The sequence below is a fragment of the Bos grunniens genome, chromosome 17 (genome assembly GCF_055505025.1).
Source record: "Bos grunniens cultivar Pamir isolate PY7600 chromosome 17, Bosgru_T2T1.0, whole genome shotgun sequence".
NCBI classification, from domain to species: Eukaryota; Metazoa; Chordata; class Mammalia; order Artiodactyla; family Bovidae; genus Bos; species Bos grunniens.
In genome coordinates, this window is record NC_141181.1 from 40059888 (window position 1) to 40080530 (window position 20643).

Consider the following 20643-nt stretch of genomic DNA (forward strand, 5'->3'; position numbering starts at 1 on the left):
GGCAAAAAAGAACAACTAGTGGAAAGACTCCATGGTTTGGTCTGTTCAGTGAACAAAAGGAAAGTCAAGGAGCTGGGGGAGTGGATAAGAGAGGAAACTAAGATGAGCCCAGTTCGTGCCCCAGCTCTGAAGGGAGTACAGATTTCATTCCAACTACTAAAGAGTTTTAAAAGAAAGGACATGGTCTGATTCATCTTTTTTAAGATAAGGTGGTTGCTCTGTGAAGAATGGCATGGAGCAGGGCGAGCACAGAAATCAGGGAAATGCAGGAGTCAGTGGGAACCGTCCAAGGAAAAAGATGCTGGTGTCCTGGACCAGGGTGATGACATTGGAGAAGGAACCAAGGCCAGGAGGGTGGATAAAACAAGACTTGCAGAAGAGCATGGAGTCTGGAGTAACCCAAAAGACCAAAGGTAACTCATGGGTTTGGGACTTTAATCTCTCAGTAAATGGTAATGTCAATAATGGGAGGGGAGGAAAACTGTACAACTGTAAGTCTTTGCAGCCTGCTTGGTTAGCTGGGTTTGTTTCTTGGGTTGGTGACTGAGAAAACACTCAGAAGTTTTATTTTGGTTGTATCAAATTCAAGGTGACACCATCCACATCACATCTCTTGGACAATGAAATATACGGTCTTGAATTTTATTATAATCAACCAGTGGATGTCTGGTTGTATGTGTGTGTGGGGGGGATCTGTGCAAAAGTTTTCACCTGCTCGTTAAGTGTTTCCAGGTTAATATACACACAAATAATAATAATAAATGATGATCCAGACAATTATGACAATGAGGAAGAGGATACATTGTTCTTCTACTGTGATGAGGTAATGATTCTGGAAGTCAACAAACAGATGGAGGAATAAGAGGCAGAAGGTCTCAAATTTTCTGTCCCTTTTGAGCTAAGTCATTAATGTAAACATATTAGATGTTGTTGTTGTTGTTCAGTCACTCAGTTGTGTCTGACTCTTTGCAACCATGGACTGTAGCCTGCCAGGCTCCCCTGTCCATGGGATTTCCCAGGTATGAATACTGGAGTGTATTGCCATTTGCTCCTCCAGGGGATCTTCCTGACCCAGGGATCAAACCAGTGTCTCCTGCATTAGCAGGCAGATTCTTTACCACTGAGCCATCAGGGAAGCCTCAAACATGTTAGATACATACTAGCAAAAAGCGGAAGTAACACGTGAATTCAATTATTTTAATGTAAAGTTAACTTCAACATCTTATTTTGCCTATGTCAGAAGAAGGCAGGGGCCTTTCTTGGTTGATTTGGGGGAAACAGTCCTGAAAGAGCAATGGTTATTCTCCTGGAGGTGCTACAGGAAGTAAGAAAAGAGACCAATAGAGCCAGTGTCAGGAGATTTTATGCCACTTTCCAGTAAAGAAACTTTAGCCTGAAGATGGTCACTTCTCTTAAATGAAAATATCAATGATTTTACTGAGAAACAGCCTGATATGGAGTATGTTACACTTAGCATATAAGAATTTCAGCACTCACACCTCTTCTGGCAGCAGTCTGTTTTGATGGCATGCAAATTTTGGGGGGAGGGAGAATGAACTCATGGCTCAAGAATCTGGCAACTGCTTGAATTTCACTGTAAAGAAGCATCATTAAGAAGCTAGGAATCTGAGTCACTTAATATCAGGCTTCAGCTAAATTCTTAAATGGTTACATAACGCCGCTAATTTTTAAGAACAAGAATGCATTTTTTAAAAATGTCAAAGCTTTAGGATTTCCTGTTTTTCATACTATAAAAATGTCCTGTCTGACCCCTCCAGATATGTAGATATTGCTTACTGCTTTTTCCTAAGAATGAAAGCTCTGCATCTTAAGATCCATGTCCATTATTTCCTGACTCTCCAAGATCAAGTCTTTCTTTAGGTTAATAACTCATCTCTCTTTGATAATACTTTATGTCTATAAAGTCAGGCAAAATATAAAGAACCCCATTGCAAAAACTAAAATATCACTAAAATCCCAGTTGGCTCATACATTATCAAATAACTGAGTTAAAAATGATAAATCAGTGCCTCAAATTCTGGAAGCTTTACCCCACACAGATAACACATTTGAATGAATAACAAAAGTTTTCACTCAAACTTTGACATTTTAGCATGAATTAGATATAAATTTTAAATTTTAGAGAATGAATAAAGAATATTTCTGAACATTAATTTTAAAAACCTTTTGAACTTATGAATAGCTTTCCCAAATTAACAATAGTAAAATCAGAAAAACAAATACATAAGTTCTATGCTTGTCATTAACCAAAGACATCTTTTTGTGAGAACAAGTGCCACAAACAACTAACATAATTTGCTTAAGCTGCAAGAGCTTCTTTTCCCAAAATTTTAAAAGGTATGAAAAAAAAGAGAGAAAACATATCATCACAACTTAATATATAACACTGTGTTTAGAACAACACGAAAGCAAATAATCACGTTCTCTTACATGCTCAGCATGAAATTATCTTTCACCAAGCAAAAGGCATTTTTTTGAACCGATAAAGCAATATGTACAGTTAAGAGGTATAGAACTCCCACATCCTGGCCTTTAAAATGTTCTTCTTCTAAGAAAGCAGCATTTATGAGTCCATAATGACTATTTTAAATCCCCTGAACCACACTGCAATAGAGAAATACTGTGTAGCATAATATATAACGGCATATTTAAATATGACCCAAAATCCCCTGCTCCCATAATCTATATTAAGTTGTGAGCAAATAAAGCCATTTCTACCTTGATCATTTCTCTAAGCAAAGGTTAACCAGAAAGGCCAGCCTTAGGAAGAAACAGAATACATACCATGATAGAGTCTCTTTCGTTAGAAACGGCAAGAAGAACAGATTTAAATTAAGACTTGGTGTATAAAAGCTGAAAGCATAGAATTTGTATCCACATAATGAACTGATGTCTCCTCTAAAGACGTCAGATTGCTGTTCAGCTAAACTATCTAAAAATACCTCCTTGCAAACACACACACACACACACACACACATGAAATGACTACAAAGACAGGTCTTACTAAGCAGCTCTGCTTGCACAAAATCACTTAATAAGTGGGGAAATTTTTTAAAGTACTTGTGAAAAATGAAATAGGAATTTTTCTTAGCAACTAAAATCTATTATGAGCTATTTTGAAAACCAGTACCAATCTGCAAAAAGTAGTTAATGATGAACCTGAAAGCAAATCATCACAGCTCTGTGATGTCCAACAGAGAGAATCGTATTCCATGAACTTAAAATTAGATAAGGGAAAACACATGTCTGAATCGCTGTCAACATTCTGTTTAAAAACGAAAGAAGGGAAATTTTCTGGCTGTAAAAGGGAGAGTCCAGTTCATGGATGCCACCATGAGCCAGACCCTGTGCCAGACATGGAACCCAGTGCCAGTCTATGAAGTGAGCACCACGAAGACAGCTTTACAGACTAGGAAAAATGGTTCAGAACACTTAATTCACCTGCTTAACGCCTCACAGCCATGAAGAAGAGGCAGGACTCCAACCCACACAGGAATGACCCTGGAATGCTATCATCTAACATTGATAACTGACACTCACATAGGCTTTATAGTTTGCAAAAAGATTCTGAAAGAATTATCTCTTTTTATATTGTTCTTATTTAAACTTCAAGTTTATCACCTGTAAGACTCAGAGAATCTCACTTCACCCCTAATCTCACTTTGATGACTGAAGAAAATACTATTATGTAAAGCACGAAGTATTACCATAATCATCCATAATCTTCAAATAATGTTGTGGGGGAAAACCAGGTATTGTAAGCATGATCTCTTTTGTGAATTGAGAAAACAGAAATTTCATGACTTGCCTAATAGTTGCACAGCTAGCCAACCTCAGAATAAGGGCTCAAAGCAAGTTCTCGGTATGTATTTTATTGTTCTACTAAACAAAAACCCTCGCCGGAATAGTTCCTTCCTTTCTACCACTATGGAGAAAGGCTCACAGCTGAAATGAAGCCGATTTTGCTCTAAATGCCCTTATCAGCACGCTTGACAATGCCAGGCACTGGAGCAGTGGTAATAAGTGAGTTTTGAAGCACATGACACTTCACTGTGCATCCCTTTTGCTGTGACTCAGGCTAATGCTGCAAAGCCACTCATTAATTTTATTATAAAGCAATTAAAGGCAGTATCTTTTTTCCCACAGCATCTTTGGATAATACTTGAAGGAGCGAAGAAAGGAGAGAGAAGAAATAATATATAGTAATGAATATACCCACAGCTAACTGCACCAGTACTTCATATCTATGCCTTGAAGGATGTTCTGTAGTCTGGCCAAGGATGAGGCCACACACACCCTTCTCTTTACTGAGGATTACACTGAACCCAGGCCCAGGAGCAGAGCCAAGACAAGAATTTTTTTTTTTTTAATTTTTATTTTATATTGGAGTATGGTTGATGTACAACGTTGTGTTAGTCTCAGGTGTACAGCAAAGTGACTCAGTTATACATGCACATATATGTATTCTTTTTCAGATTGTTTTCCCATTTAGATTATTATAGAATATTGAGCACTGTTCCCTGTGCCATACAGTAGGTCCTTGTTGGTCATCCATTTTAAGACACTGTATACATGTCAGTCCCAAACAAGTAAATCAAAGATAAATATCATATGATACCACTTATAAGTAAAATTAAATATATATATTTTATATATATAATATAAATATATATACACACACAAGACTGTTCTTAACACAAGACTATCATTGGATTTTAGATCACTTTGTGATGTTCAGTTGAAAGTACAGCTTTCTACAAGTTATAATTATATTCCACGATCCCAAGAGTATGTGTTAACAATGATGGAGCCTAAAGAGAATGTCAAAATTGTAATAAAGATGGACCTAATTATTATTCACTTATCTGTATTTTAAGATGGCTAAGACAATGTTGCTAAATCTGTCTGGATAAGAAAACTCTTTCATCTGGCCATATGCTAAAATGAGCTCCTTATAAATTACTTACGTAACTGGAAACAAGAGAGCAATCATATCATCCAAACAGTAAGTCAAAAAACAGATTCTTTTCTATTTTCAACTCTAAAAACAGAGTAATATAAGAGACCTCTGGAGAACCATACAGATGGGAAATCTCAGATAAGCATGGTAACCTTCCAGTAAAAAGCTGCATTAAGAAAACTTCCATGTAAAGAATTAGAGTATTTCTTCAATACAAAATTGTATCCTTGTGATTCTAGTCAACCTTGAAGGAGGATAAAATACATTCATTTCCTTCAAGATCAAAGTACTCTAGATTTTATGTTAAGAATGGTACTTACTACATCACGCATATGCAATCCTTTTGAAATTTACACTAAAGGAAATCAACTCAATGTAGGGGAAGGAAAAACCTGATCTCAAACTTTCTGATGAGGACTATAATCTGCAGGGCACACAGAAAACAAAGCATTGGTCCAACCTTGCAATAACATAACAGGAGCAAATTTAGGTACTTCACGGAGTTTCCAAAACTAGATCTGCATGTGCGCACATGTGTGTGAGCGCGTGTGTCTGCACATACAAGAAAAGACTGCCACTGGCTCCACCATGCATCAGCTGCGCGACTTTGGGAAAGTCACTTTAGCTCTCTATGCCTTCATTTCTTTACATATAAAAAGAGGATTACATTGTTGTGAGGACTAAATGATAATATATGAAAAGTATTTAGAACATTGCCTAAGAACATAGGAAGCCTTCAACTGTAGCTACTGACATTATTGCTATTTTTTTTAAACTCTAATGTTGAATTGATAAACAGAAGGTAGCTTTCTGAGTATGGAACTGTAGCGAAAATAAAGCAAACCATCTTACGGACAGGTCATCTAAGCAAACGGAAAAACTAACACAGTCTCCGATTCACCTGCACGACAGACTCCATTCTCCTTACTTCCTGGATGCTGTACTACGCTTAGTCGCTCAGTCGTGTATGACTCTCTGTGACCCCCATGGACTGTAGCCCGCCAGGCTCCTCTGTCCATGGGGATTCTCCAGGCAAGAATACTGGAGTGGGTTGCCATTTTTTTCTCCCAGGGGATCCTCCCAATCCAGGGATAGAACCCAGGTCTCCTGCAATGCAGGCGGATTCTTGACCAACTGAGCCACCAGGGAAGCCCACTTCCTGGATAAAAAGTACCTTTAAAAAAACTTAAGAATTGTGCTTATGGGCCATGCTTTCCTCTAAACATTTTACAGCGTTTACCTCTAATCTTCACATCACCCTTTATCTCCAGTTTACAAATGAAGATTTCATGTAGTAGAAAAGCTAAAGAACTTAGCCAGGTTCATACAACTTGTAGTGAAGCCAGAATATACTGGGTTGGCCAAAATTTCATTCAGTTTTAAGTAAAACATAAAAAAAAAAAAAAAACACATTTTTCACCAAGAACTTTATTGAATGTATTCCCCCTAACTGAACGAACTTTTTGGCCATCTCAATAGATCCAGGTTCCTGGCCTCTGGAGCCTTGCTCTGAGCACAAGGCTACAGTTTTTACTAACCTTTCTCTTCATGTAACTTTCTTTACAAAGTTTACAACTGGTCAGACTACAGTTTTCATCTTCTACACTGGTTATGTTTATAAGTGGGTTACTAGGAATACCATCACTTTCTCTGGGAGATTTCCCTCCCCTATCCCCTGCTAAGTTCTGGAAGCTCCAGTGGATTCCTGGATAGTTATTTCAATGTATTTCAGGATTCAAGTTCCTCCAAGGTAGGAACAACAGCATCTTACAAATGATGAGAGTATGGTATTGAAAGCAATGTGGGAGCAGGCATCTCCAACCATGTTTCACCTTGGGCTTCTCACTCTCCTATCAGGACAACCCTGATGCACTACTTGAAATCTCCGAAATCTGTCTGCCTGAAACACCCTTATTTCCCACATCCACCCTCACCCACTTGGCAGGCTCCAGCTGCCTGGCACATTCCCTGCCTCCCATCCATGAGACTTAGAGTAAGTGTCAGCAGGTCTCCTTCCTGCTACTCGTCTATGAGTAAGCCTAAGATAGGGACTAAGAACTGCTCACAAATATCCAGGATCAAACACAGGACACATTTCCCTAAAACAAGTGTTGTACATTTAGCTCCACAACTTACTGCTCACTACTATTATTGTAATACACAAATACCGCTACATTAAGCACATCGTTATACTAATGGGGCTAAGAGTACATTTCACAGATTCTAAGATGCATAGCTTTTATGTCAATCCCAATCATATATACACTACTGACACTATGTATAAAATAGACAACCAGTGACAACCTACTGTATAGCACAGGGAACTCTACTCAGTGCTCTGTGGTGTCTTGAATGGGGAGGAAATCCAAAAAATAGAGATTATATATATAAAATCTCCTCTCTATATATATATAAATATACACACACACACACATATACACATTACACAGAGCTGGCTCACTTTGCTGTTTGGCAGAAACTGTTCCTGCTTCTAAGAGCTTCAGTCATGTCCAACTCTTTGTGACCTCAGGGACTATAGCCCGCCAGGCTCCTCTGTCCATGGGATTCTCCAGACAAGAATACCGGACTGGGTCACCATACCCTCCTCCAGGGGATCTTCCCAACCCAGGGATCAAACCTGTATCTCTTATGTCTCCTGCATTGGCAGGTGGGTTCTTTACCACTAGCGCCACCTGGGAAGCCCATGGTAGAAACTAACATCCAATAAAATGTTTTCAAAAAATAAAATTAGTTTCTATACACCAAAAATAAATAAATAAATAAGATGCACAGCTTCTTTCTTATTTTAAGATCTTTGAAACTGGGATCCACCTCACATCAGAAAAGTCTGAGAAGAAAATACTGGGTCACTGACAATCAGGTGAACCAAGCCACAATGTCTTAAGATTGGTCAGCTAGGTGCAGATCCACAGAGACAGTGTGCCTACCAGCTACCCTGAAGGAAGACCTAAACATAAAGCCCGGACTTCAGAAACCAAAATCACGGACACTGGAATCCCGCATAACACTTCTATTTCCTTATATTCTACAGTGAATGGCTTTTTAATTATCACATAAGTTGACAGCATTAAGCCAAAGCTCTCTGACTGACATTCAAAGGCCTCTCCTGCATCCACCCACGTCCCCCAGGTGCCCCTCCACACCAGTCACGCCAGTCCACTCACTCTTCCTTGCTTGAATATGAACACTTAAACTTCAGTGCTTCAGCTACTCTGTTTGTCTTGCAAAAAGCTCCCCCTTCCACCACCGGTTTCCTTTTATTTTGTTTCCTACCCCTGTTTGTGGCACAGTCAAAGTCTTATTTCCTTCTTTGTCTAGTCGAATCACATCTGACAGTCCTGCCAGGGCTCTCCTATGTATTTTCTGTCCCAACTGCTCACCCACCCAGCATTTAAATATATGCTACTCCAACCAGATGCATGATTTTCAAACCACATTTTAAAATTATTTTTATATAAACCTGGATAAAACCCACAAGAAAACATTCAAAATACATTGCTTCATTATTAATCTTCTCTTTTCAAAAGACAATTAAGTAGAACATATAATTTCAAAACAAACACAATTAAACTTAGATAAACGAAGCACAAGAATAATGTGAGTAACTTTTTGTAATTTTTTATTCCCATTACAGTTCATGTTTCACAATGATTTGAGAATGCTGCTGCACTAGTCAAGGGTGTTCTTACAGAAGGATGCATTTCTTTAAATCCACATACTTTCGTATCAACATAGACTTCTTACCAGCTAGTAATTTAATGAGCGCTCAATTTATTTTGACATTTTATTCCACTAATACTGAAGATGCTTTTATTAAATGAGAACTACAATCTATATTCTCCTCTTCTGTTCTCTTGCTCTGAGAAAAAATGAGAGGCACGTAGTTTATCTATAGCTCTTCTTCTAGAGCAGAATAATCTTTTCATTTAATAGCACTACCATCAACCTTTGTGACACTTGTTCATCAAAGACATTCTTTAAATCTTAGTTATAAATCAGGGTGTTAATTTTGGGGGGAGGAGAGAGGCAAAATAAAACAGGAGAAGAAGTCTAGAAACATGCCCAACTAAAAGGAAACAGAATTTCAGTGATAAAAGACACACTCTACAGTGGAATGGGAAGAGGAAAGAAGCATTGTCACAGATGTTTATATTTTCTTTAGCTATTTAAAAGTTCACTTTTTCTTTTGACACTTTTGTATCTTAAAATTTTGCATAAGCTTCAAGAAAAGCACAACAGGATGACTACAGCAAACTTTATTAAAATTAGGCTGGATTCTTTTTTTCCCATATTGGAATGGAATTCTAACACTAATTAAAGCAGCTCTTAAGTAAATAACATTTCCCTCAATGTTTAATTTCTATATATTTCATATGCTACATTATCTACAACACACATGCCATGTTACATATTAATATATATTATATGGCAAACTTGAAAATTATAAAACAGACAAGGCAGATTATGACAGACGTTTCATAATAGTTAAAACGTGTCTCTTAAATAAGTTGGCCATATATATATATATGTATACACACACACATATCTTCTACATATATTTGGGGGGTGGGGGGAAATACAGAACAAATATTATTGCCAGATTTTATGCTATGGTATAATTCTACAATACAAAGATATGTATCAAAATGTTACCAATGATTTTATCTGGGTAGTAAAACAGTGATCCTTTTCCTGTCTTTGTCTATTTCGCTTTAATAAGCATATGTATAGCTATGTATTTTTAAATTACAAATGATGAACAAAACAAATAACAGACAAACCACAGACCAAACTACCACCTAAAACAGCCATAACACAAGACAAAACAAGCAGTAAAATTTACTGTATCTATTCGAAGGGTACCTCTTGTAAATAAAATGGTTTAAAATTATTTTTATATTTGGGTAAATGCTGCTTCTCTATTGGCTCAGCTGGTAAAGAATCCCTCTGCAATGTGAGAGACCTGGGTTCGACCCTTGGGTTGGGAAGATCCACTGGAGAAGGGAATGGCAACCCACTTCAGTACTCTTACCTAGAGAATCCCCATGGACAGAGGAGCCTGGGGGGCTACAGTCCATGGGGTTGCAAAGAGTCAGACACAACAGAGAGACTTTCACTTTTGGACAAATGTTATCCCTAAAGCTGTATGATCTGGGGACTTCCCTGGCAATCCAGTGATTACAATCCTGCACTTCAATGGCAGGAGGAGTGGGTTTGATGCCTGACTGGGTACCTAAGACTCCTTACGCTGCATGGCATGATCAAAACAAATACAGTAGTATGGTTTTGATATTTGATTATTCGCACAAATGGAAGGTTTCCATAAGGAACATGTGTGTGTGTGTGTGTTAGTTGCTCAGTTGTGTCTGACTCTTTGCAACCCCATGGATGGTAGCTCGCCAGGCTCCTCTGTCCATGGAATTCTCCAGGAAAGAATACTGCCACCCACTTTTCCAGAGGATGTTCCCCACCCAGGGATCAAACCCAGGTTTTCCACAGAGCAGGCAGATTCTTTACCGTCTGAGCCACCAGGGAAGTGCTCAATAAGAAATAGGAGGCCTTATATGTTAGTATGAAGGTATTATAAAAAATTCATATTTTTAAATTTCCATTTAAAAATGAAGAAAATAAAATAAATAAGTCTAATTAGCCATAAAGAAAAAAATTAATTTAATCCCTGACATTCTCAATTACTGGAAACCTGATGTAAATTGTACCCATCCCTCAACTTCTGCAAACCTTGCACCCTGCTGTACTAACCCAGCCACTGTAGCTCAGTAACTATAGAATCCTTCTGAATTCTTACTGACATCCCTAGGCAATCTTTTTCACTATTAAAGGTACTGTGAACATCTCAGTTCCAGAAAACTCAGAAATACTACATGGCATAACACTCCCATTTAACTCCAAAGTTTTCTTAATTACTGAGAAAAATGAAAAAAGAGTGACTTCACTTATTAAAAATACTAAGGAGTAAAATTGTTAGGTTGAACCCAGTCTTTTTTTTTTTCTTAGAGAAGAGAGACAATCAAAAGATTATAATTATATACCTTTTCTATAGCCATATTTCACTGTCTCTTATTATCAAAGGCATGATGGTGTACACTGGAACTTAAAATTAGTGAAATGTTGACCTATTGGAGATAACCCATAATAAGGGGCTCTCATCTTAATCCGTATTTTTCAGATCTCTAAAACAGAGCTTTCCCAGCTGAGCCACAAGCGAAGCCCAAGAATACTGGAATGGGTAGCCTATCCTTTCTCCCGACCCAGGAATTGAACCAGGGTCTCCTGCATTGCAGGCAGATTCTTTACCAACCGAGCTATGAGGAAAACCCCTGCAATGTCGGAGACCTGGGTTCGATCCCTGGGTTGAATCCCTGGGTTGGGAGGATCCCCTGGAGAAAGGAAAGGATACCCACTCCAGTATTCTGGCCTGGAGAATTCCATGGACTGTAAAGTCCATGGGATTGCAAAGAGTCAGACATGACTGAGCAAACTTCACTTGAAAATAGAGCTATAAGAAAATAAAATGGTTATCACAGAAGATCACACACATTTTCAGATGTCCCTGAAAACTGTTATTGTTACAGTTGCTAAGTTGTGCCCAACTCTTTAGACCCCATGGACTGCAGCATGTCAGGCTTCCCTGTCCTCTTCTATCTCCTAGAATTTGCTCAAATTCATGCCATTGAGTAAGTGATGCTATCTAACCATGTCATCCTCTGCCATTCCCTGAAAATTAGCCTCTGCCAATAAACTTACAGAATTCTAAGCTTTTTCTATATGTGTAAATTAGAAATAAATTTTGGATCCATCGTATTTACACAAACACACACATGCATGAAATAACATGTATACATATGGGGGTGTGCTTTATTTTACAATCAAACCAAGTCAATGTTATAAACCAATAATGTACTTCTCTATAGTTCACTAAGAATATGTACCTTAGTAGTTCAAAAGTGTTTTGCAGATTGGCACTTTACTGATCAAATATTGTAAAGTGAGTCTATGCCCACGATGGCTCTGAGAACAACCTTTATAATGAATATGTAGTATAGGTGATAAAGAGGGCATGGTATACTGATACAAAGTGAGAAGATTTGTAGCATGTGGGGATATTTGCACAATGACTTAAAGTACAGAAGAAACACTGGAGGTTGGTGGATAAACTGTGCAAATATGACATATCACAATTGGGGGCAGGAGGAGAAGGGGACGACAGAGGATGAGATGGCTGGATGGCATCACTGACTCGATTGACGTGAGTCTCAGTGAACTCTGGGAGTTGGTGATGGACAGGGAGGCCTGGCATGCTGCGATTCATGGGGTCGCAAAGAGTTGGACACGACTGAGCGACTGATCTGATCTGATCTGGTCTGATTGTTATATATGGCTTCCCCGATGGCTCAATGGTTAAGGATCTGCCTGCAATACAGGAGACACAGGAAACACTAATTTGATCCCTAGATCGGGAACATCCCTTAGAGGAAGAAATGGTAACCCACTCCAGAATTCTTGCCTGAAAAATGCCATGGACAGAGGAGACTGGTGGGCTATAGTTCATGGGATCACACAGAGTCAGACACAACTGCGTACCTGAGCATATACAAACGCACATCCTTATATTTCATGTACACTCTATATATAGTATAGATAGATAGATACAGATATGAGACAGAGAGAACACAGAATAATTAACATAAAAGATCCATGCTAGGGACTTCCCTGGTGGTCCAGTGGTTAAGAACCTGCCTTCCAGGATAAGGAGAAGGGATAGTTAGGGAGTGTGGGATGGACATGTACACATTGCTATATTTAAAATGGATAACCAGCAAGGATCTACTGTAGAGCACAGAGAACTCTGCTTAATGTTATGTGGCAGCCTAGATGGGAGGGGAGTGTGGGAGAGAACGGACACATGTATACATATGGCTGAGTCCCCTCAATGTTTACCTCAAATTGCCACAACATGGTTAATCAGTTGTAACCCAACACAAAATAAAAAGTTAAAAAAAAAAAAGAGTCCGCCTTCCAATGCAGGGGACACGGGTTTGATCCCCGGTCAGGGAACTAAGACTCCCACATGCCACAACTAGAAAGAGGATTGCGCGCAGCAACAAAAACCCGATACAGCCAAAAGTAAATAAAGATTTTTTTAAAAAGACCCATTCCAGAGGTTTGGTCAACAAGCAGAAATGGCCGAGGCTGACAACTGGCCCATCCTATGTGGCCAGGGTGTTTCCAGACCAGCAGGAAAGGGAGGGCCAGGGACCTCGGGTCTGAGAGGCCAGTGTGTGCCACGGTCTGCAGAAGGACAGGATACTTTATGAGGGGAGCTCTCTTACATCATTTCTCTACGTGCTTTAGTGTGTAAATGTGCGTTTATGGTCTCGTGTGTTTCTGAACAAGCTTCCTATCTATGTTCCCCAAAATAGACACTTTTATTTAACTCGTTCTGTGTAACACCTAAGGTAGTACTAATAGTCCTGGCATTTTAATACTGTACGTGGAAACAATCATAAGCATGTGTCAGGTCTCCAAAAATAAAGACCATTTCTTAATGGTGAAGAAAAATAAGGAGGTCATAGGAAGTAAAGATCTTAGAACAAAGAAATTAACAGAGACCTGGAGGACACTGACTAACCTTCATTTAAATCACACACACACACACGTTTGCACCCCACTTTCTCTCATAGGTATTTCTCTCATCCAGACACTCATTCTCCTTTGTTTTTAAAATCTTATTTTTTTTAAGTTCATAACTAAATCATAATACAAATAAAATACGTGGATAATGATAAAGTGGTCATTTGCTTTTAGTAGGAAAAGTTTTGAAAAGACTGCTACATACACAAGTTACTTTTTTCACTAGGTACATAAAGTAAGGGCTTCCCTGGTGGCTCAGAGGTAAAGAACCCACCTGCAGGGGACGTGGGTTCAATCCTTGAGTTGGGAAGATCCCCTGGAGAAGGAAATGAGAACCCACTCCAGCATTCTTGCCAGGGAAAATTCCATGGACAGAGAAGCCTGGTGGGCTACAGTCTGTGAGGTCACAAAAGAGTCGGAAACAACTTAGTGACTAAACAACAACATAAAGTAAGCACTAAAATGTACTTCATCAAGGATTTAAATTAAATAAAAATAATTTTTAAATGACTATTAAGCACAGGAAAAAGAAAACTTGAGTCATCACTCTTAGAAGGATTCTTAAACAGATTACCTGAATAAAATATTTAAGAGTATGGTCAGGCCCAAAATCAAGGACTGAAGAAATTTCAGGTCATAGTTCAGGGATAATTATATCTGCTGCTGCTGCTAAGTCGCTTCAGTCGTATCTGACTCTGTGCGACCCCACAGACAGCAGCCCACCAGGCTCCTCCATCCCTGGGATTCTCCAGCAAGAACACTGGAGTGGGTTGCCATTTCCTTCTCCAATGCATGCATGCATGCATGCTAAGTTGCTTCATTCGTGCCCGACTCTGTGAGACCTCACGGACAGCAGCCCACCAGGCTCCTCTGTCCACAGGATTCTGTAGCCAAGAATACTGGAGTGGGTTGCCATTTCCTTCTCCAGTTATATCTATATGACAGAGTATTTACTTTGGCTTAAATACCAACATTTCAAACATATAAAATATGATATTTTAAATGAGAAATTAAAACTATAGTTTTCATTTTACCATGATTAAAGAAGTAATTGATATTCTAAAAATATGCATTCTGAGAATTCTCTTTCCTACTAATCTTAATTGGTTTTATTTTTATGTAGTCTGTATTTAAATGAGTCATTACTAAACATTTAAATATTTAAATATTAAAAATATTAACTAAATATTTAAAAGCAAAGGTGGAAAGTATGCTTCTTCTTTTGACCAAAAGTAAGCATTTTTCTTTAATACGTCCTACAATGGGACAGAGCTTTCTTCAATCTCACACACATAAGCAGTGTATACAATGCACTAGCAAGTCCCTACAATATATTTCTTTACTTCTAACAGGGTAAAAAGATCTATTATTTGTTGTCAGGCTTTCTTGGCCCAAATCCAAGACAAGATGACCTTCTCCTTGAATAAAACAATAGTATATTGCTTCCTCTCAGGCCTCTGTGAGCTAGCACAGTGGAAAACCTCCCCCAAGAGATAAGTTTATTTCATCTCAGGAAATATATCTGTCATAATAGACAAAATGAAGATCAGATAAAGAAGAGGTGGAATCTTAACCCAAAAGAGGCATAGTCTAACAGCTATGATTAATCTCATCACTATCTTCCACACTGCTAAGGAAAATGCATCAGTAAAATTATTAAAAAGACACTCTATCCAGTGTTTATAGACAAGGTCAGACTGTCATGGTAGGATAAAAGCAATTTTTTAAAAATTAAGTTTTCTTAGCTCTTTTCTAGTTAAAGACAGACAGTTGGGAGTCGGGAAAGAGGTGGCTGGTTAACTCCTTTGCTGGACCTGCATATTATGGCCATTCATTTGTCAGGTTAACACCTTCCTCTGCCACCTGTATTGCCCTATTCTCCCTGACAATCCATTCCAACAGTGACGATCTCATTGTTTTTCTCATAACCTTCTAATTCCTCATATCCTTGGAAGCCTCACTTGTGACTCTTCCATCCTAAAAAAGCCTCTCCATTCTGTACTCTCAACAGCTGATAAACTGTTTTTCATTCCAACTGTATCCTTCACACCTGGTACCAGGAAGGTGGATAATTCACTCCGAGATACAATGTCTCATCTAACTGCAAAGACCAAACCAATTACAAAAATTAATAAAATTAAGAATTACATATTAAGTGCCACTAAATCATTCAGAGGAAGCAGAGATGAATAGAAGCAAGGAGCAAATGAAAGTCAAGCACACAGCACTGCAGGCTGAGAAGCAAGAAAAGAAAATGAGCCCTTAGTGTCTGTAATCAGAGCATCTTGTCCTAAATGAAAAAAGCACAGGTGGGGGAAAAAACGTGCTCCTTAGTTAGAAGGTAGATTACAGAGGGCCTTGGTGACCAGTAGGAACTTAGGCTCATAAAATGATGACTTGTGGCTACAGATGAGTCATGGCCAGTGTGGACTTCAGAGAGATGGTCGTGAGCAGAAATGGGGCTGTGGAACAGCCTGGTCAGAGCTGCCTATGGAGCACAGGTAGCCAGGGGCAGGCCATCAGAAGTTACAAAGGAAGCCGAAGTTGAGGCATCAAGTTTATGCTGAAAGAGTTAAACAGCAATTAAAACTGTTTGGTCCCAACAGGACCAAACACAGAGGAGCAGGAGGAAAAGGAATCGGGCCAAATGAGAACTGTTTCTGATCATCCCAACTCCAGCCTCAAGACAACATGGAAAGACACCTAAGCACTATTTTTTTTAACATTTTAATTTTCTTTTATTATGGTGAAATATAGAAAGCAGTGTACAGTTCTGAGGCATTAAGTACACTCACAATGCTGGGCAACTGTCACCACCATCCACCTCTAGAACTCTCTCATTTTCCCAAAGTGAAATTCCATACCCACAAAAAGTAGTCTCCACTTCCCCCTCCTCCAACCTGTAACATCACCATTCTGCTTTTTGTCTCTATGAATCTGACTGGTCTAGAGACCTCCTATAAGTGGAATCATAGAGTGTTTGTCCTTCTGTGACGGGCTGACAGAAGTATTATTATCTATCAAATAGTTTTACAAAACTATGCTTTTAAAAGTCTGTAAGATAATTTTGATCATAATATATGAACTTTCCCTGGTCACACATACCAGGAGAAACAAGAGTAGCAGGAGTAAAGCAAGCCTTTTTTTAAAGTTGTGTATTCCAATAGTTCACATCAGCTCTGGTAACTACACAATCCACACAACTGATTTAGATTAAACTTGGCCATAGAAAGAGAAGCAAGGCAGAGTGGTGGGTAAAGCAGGGCTATGAAATCAGACACACCAGGGCTCCAATGATGCTCCACCATTTACTAGTCCTGAGGAAAAGTATTTTTTTAATCTTTCTAATGCTCATTTTCAGCATATCTAAAAGGGTGATAATGAATCTTTCTTTAGAGGGTTGTTATAAAAATAAAGTCAGGGCATGTGGTACTGTGCCTGTCATACAAGTGCTCAATAAATGATAGCTATCACTGTTTATTCCCTGCATTTAAGTAGGCATTTTCTTATATCAGCCACTTTTTTAAAAGTATCATTTAATCACAACTGAAGTTTCACTTACTGTAAGAACAGAGCACTGCTGCTGCTGCTAAGTCGCTTCAGTCGTGTCTGACTCTGTGCGACCCCATAGACGGCAGCCCACCAGGCTCCCCCGTCCCTGGGATTCTCCAGGCAAGAACACTGGAGTGGGTTGCCATTTCCTTCTCCAATGCATGAAAGTGAAAAGTGAAAGTGAAGTCATGTCTGACTCTTTGCGACCCCATGTACTGCAGCCCACCAGGCTCCTCCGTCCATGGGATTTTCCAGGCAAGAGTACTAGAGTGGGGTGCCATCGTCTTCTCCAACAGAGCACTACCCATATCAATAATTCTACCAAGAAGTGCAACTGGAAAACAGATGATCAGTTCAGTAGTATCAAGTTGACTTATTTTAACTGACTCATTTAAAAAAAGGTACAAAGTTTCCAAGTCACTCTATAGGGCATAACTTTCAAAAGCACACTTAAGGAACCCTCTTCCCGCTAGTTCATCCAAAGTGGGTGAAAAGGAGGGTGGAAGGCAGAACAGCTCATAAACATAGTAACAACCCCTCACATGTCCCCCAACTTACTAAGCCTGTGAAGCTTTTCTCATATAACATCTATTAACAGTCTGTACCCCTAGTGTCCCATAGTAGTCTATTGGAAATGCAGTTTTATCACACATTTAAAATGCTAATAATCTCTTATTGTCAAAATTCCTCAGATCACAAGGCTCCCCTGGAGAGTGAACATGAGGTGGTGAGAAGAGAGCCCAGATGTAGGCGAGGTCTTGGTGACGCCCAGGTGTTCACCTCAGTCTTCACGCCTGGCCAGGTGGAGAGGACCAGTGAGAAGAGGTGACAACACATACGAATACACTAGTGTAAAGGGTTTAGTTCCAAACTCATGCACATGAAAAATCTGACAATGTTTAATGTGCGCCTATTAAGTGCCAGCAGCTGAGATGACACACAGAGTGTGACGGAGCAAGAATAAAAAGCCCCTAAGATCCTAAAGATTCTTACAAGGTACAGAAACTGAGTTCACCCCTTGGGCTCAGCCACAGCTGCAGCAAAAAAGCCCCCAGTGTAATGGTGTTGCCTTTCAGCATCTTACTCCCTTCTAAGTCAAAGAAACAAAGCCACTTAACAGCCACAAACTTTTTGAAGAGGCAAAAAATGGAAGTTACTTTTGACATTACTAAGTTTTTACTCACTTAAAATTAGCTCTGACATTATCCTCGTGAAACCTCATAAAACCTCACAGGGCAAAGAGGGGCGTCCCACTCACGTTTGCTCAACCACTGTTTACTGAGTCACCTACTATGTGAGAGCCGGAAAGTTATTCCCCTGTTCAACTCCTGCACAAAATTAAAATCTTAAAAGATTCTCCTGTTTCAACTCCTGCAAACATTCAAATCTTAAAAGTCCGCTCATTAGCCAGCAGAGCCTAGATAACCAAAGGCCTCATCAACGAGGACCAGGTAGCAAGACCCTGACAACCACGCCCCAGAGGCTGCTCTGGACAGAGAACTCCAGGACTTCAATCTGTCACAGAAGTGTCATGGGAGACACCCCTGACATGTTTTCTAGACAGCACTTGACTCGCAGAAATCTTATGGCTAGGGCTACTTTTATCAAAGCATTACCCTGGAATTTAGTAAAACATAAAGCACTTGTTAGGAAATAAATATGCTTTTGGGAACAGGCCTCTATGCACTGTTTGAGTGGTTGAACAGGTAATACCATATTCACAAATGTAGTCATAACTTTTTCCTTCCCCACCAGTAAATAGTTTAACAATTTTCTCTGCTAATTAAAATCATATTATTATTGCGACTTCCCTGATGGTTCAGTGGGTAAAGAATCTGCCTTCCATTGCAGGGAAGGTGGGTTCAATCCCTGGTCAGGGAACTAAGATGCCATATGCTGTGCAACAACTAAGCCCACAAGCCAACTAGAGAGTCTGAGTGCCTCCGCTACAGAAGACCACGCGCCTCAGTGAAGACCCAGCACAGACAAAATAAAATAAAATAAAAAATAATTATATTATTATTAGTTTCAGTAACCCCGTCTCTCCATTCTGAGAAAGGACCCATGAAAAAGGTAAACAAGGAGCCTGTGATTTGAACTTTGCTTCTAAGGTTCCTCAAGTGCTGTTTAAGGAACGTGCTTACTGGTCCCTGGAAAACTCCCGAGTGCAGAGCAGCTTCACGTCAGAGGCCCTGTTAATAAAATCTAACCAGAGTGGAACTTCTCTATAACAACATTTCTTATTAGTGAAATTAAGTATAAGGCTGGTCTTTTTTTGGATCTGATCCGAAGAGATTTAATTAGCGAGGTACCACAAGGATCTCATTATGACGGGGCTGGGCTCCGAGCCCTGCATCATAACACGCCTCCAACACGGCCACAGCCCAGGAACATCCGTGGCTCCCACCCTGGGACTGCACTCGCAGGATCCCAGAAAGCCTCTCAGATTTAGTTAATAATGTTGTTCATGATGGTGAACAAAACCAAATTAGACAAACAAATCCAGGCATCTAAATATTCTAATTCATGGCCTTCTGTCTATACATTTTTAAAGCCTCAGTGATTTATCTCCATTTTTGAAGTTTAACATCTCAACCATTTTAGTATACATAAAAGATAATTCCTATACTCTAGTAGAATACTCACCAGATGCCAGGATATAAGAATAGATGTTTTAAAAATATTTAGACTAATGACTATATAAGCTGCCTAAATATATGCATTTTCATTCGGGACAGTTAAATATACATATTTACACACATATGAATCACTGTGATGGCAGCAAACTTCCAACATGGTGATACGAAGGCAGCAAAGTGAGAACTTGCATTCCTGGAGCAGGAGGCTGGGACTTGGGATTAACCAGAGAAAAGTGTTTCTCGCAAACAGCAGTAGCTGCCTGTGGGATTTCAGCATGACAAATGCACGGCTGACTCATGGGATCAATTATAAAGAAGCAACACTCGTGGCATTAAAAAGAACCCTGTGTTCTCATCACCTGTTAATACACATTAAGAAGTCAGATGAGTCTCACTGATCATTTTATTACCAAATCAATAGCCAAAGCTCTCCTCCCTCCCCCAAGCCTACATGTGAATTCCGTACTACAGATGCCTGTTCCCAATAACCTTTTAGTGATCTCTCATGAAATTCAACTATGCAAATATTTTTAAGAAACTATTCAAGTATTAAGTTAAAGCTGAATTATCAAGCTTTAATTTCTGATTATAAAAAGCAGCCGTCCAATATCTACCAATGTTCGTGATCTTGCTTTAAGTGGACTACTGGTCTTGGCTTTAAAAAAAATTTTGTTAATCACAATAAAATTGGAAGAACAAGCCAGCTGTAACTTACCCTCCCTCCTCCAAGCAGAATGTCATACCCTCTAAAAACCCTGCCCCCCCTCGAAGAGAAGCAGTGATCATCCCCATTTTAAA

The 20643-nt window shown here is 39.3% G+C and overlaps 1 protein-coding gene across 19 annotated transcripts in view; it reads right to left on the reverse strand.

Annotated features, from left to right (window-relative positions):
* Positions 1–20643, reverse strand: part of RAPGEF2 (Rap guanine nucleotide exchange factor 2) — a 273052-nt gene that overhangs the window by 75744 nt on the left and 176665 nt on the right. The window lies entirely within an intron of this gene.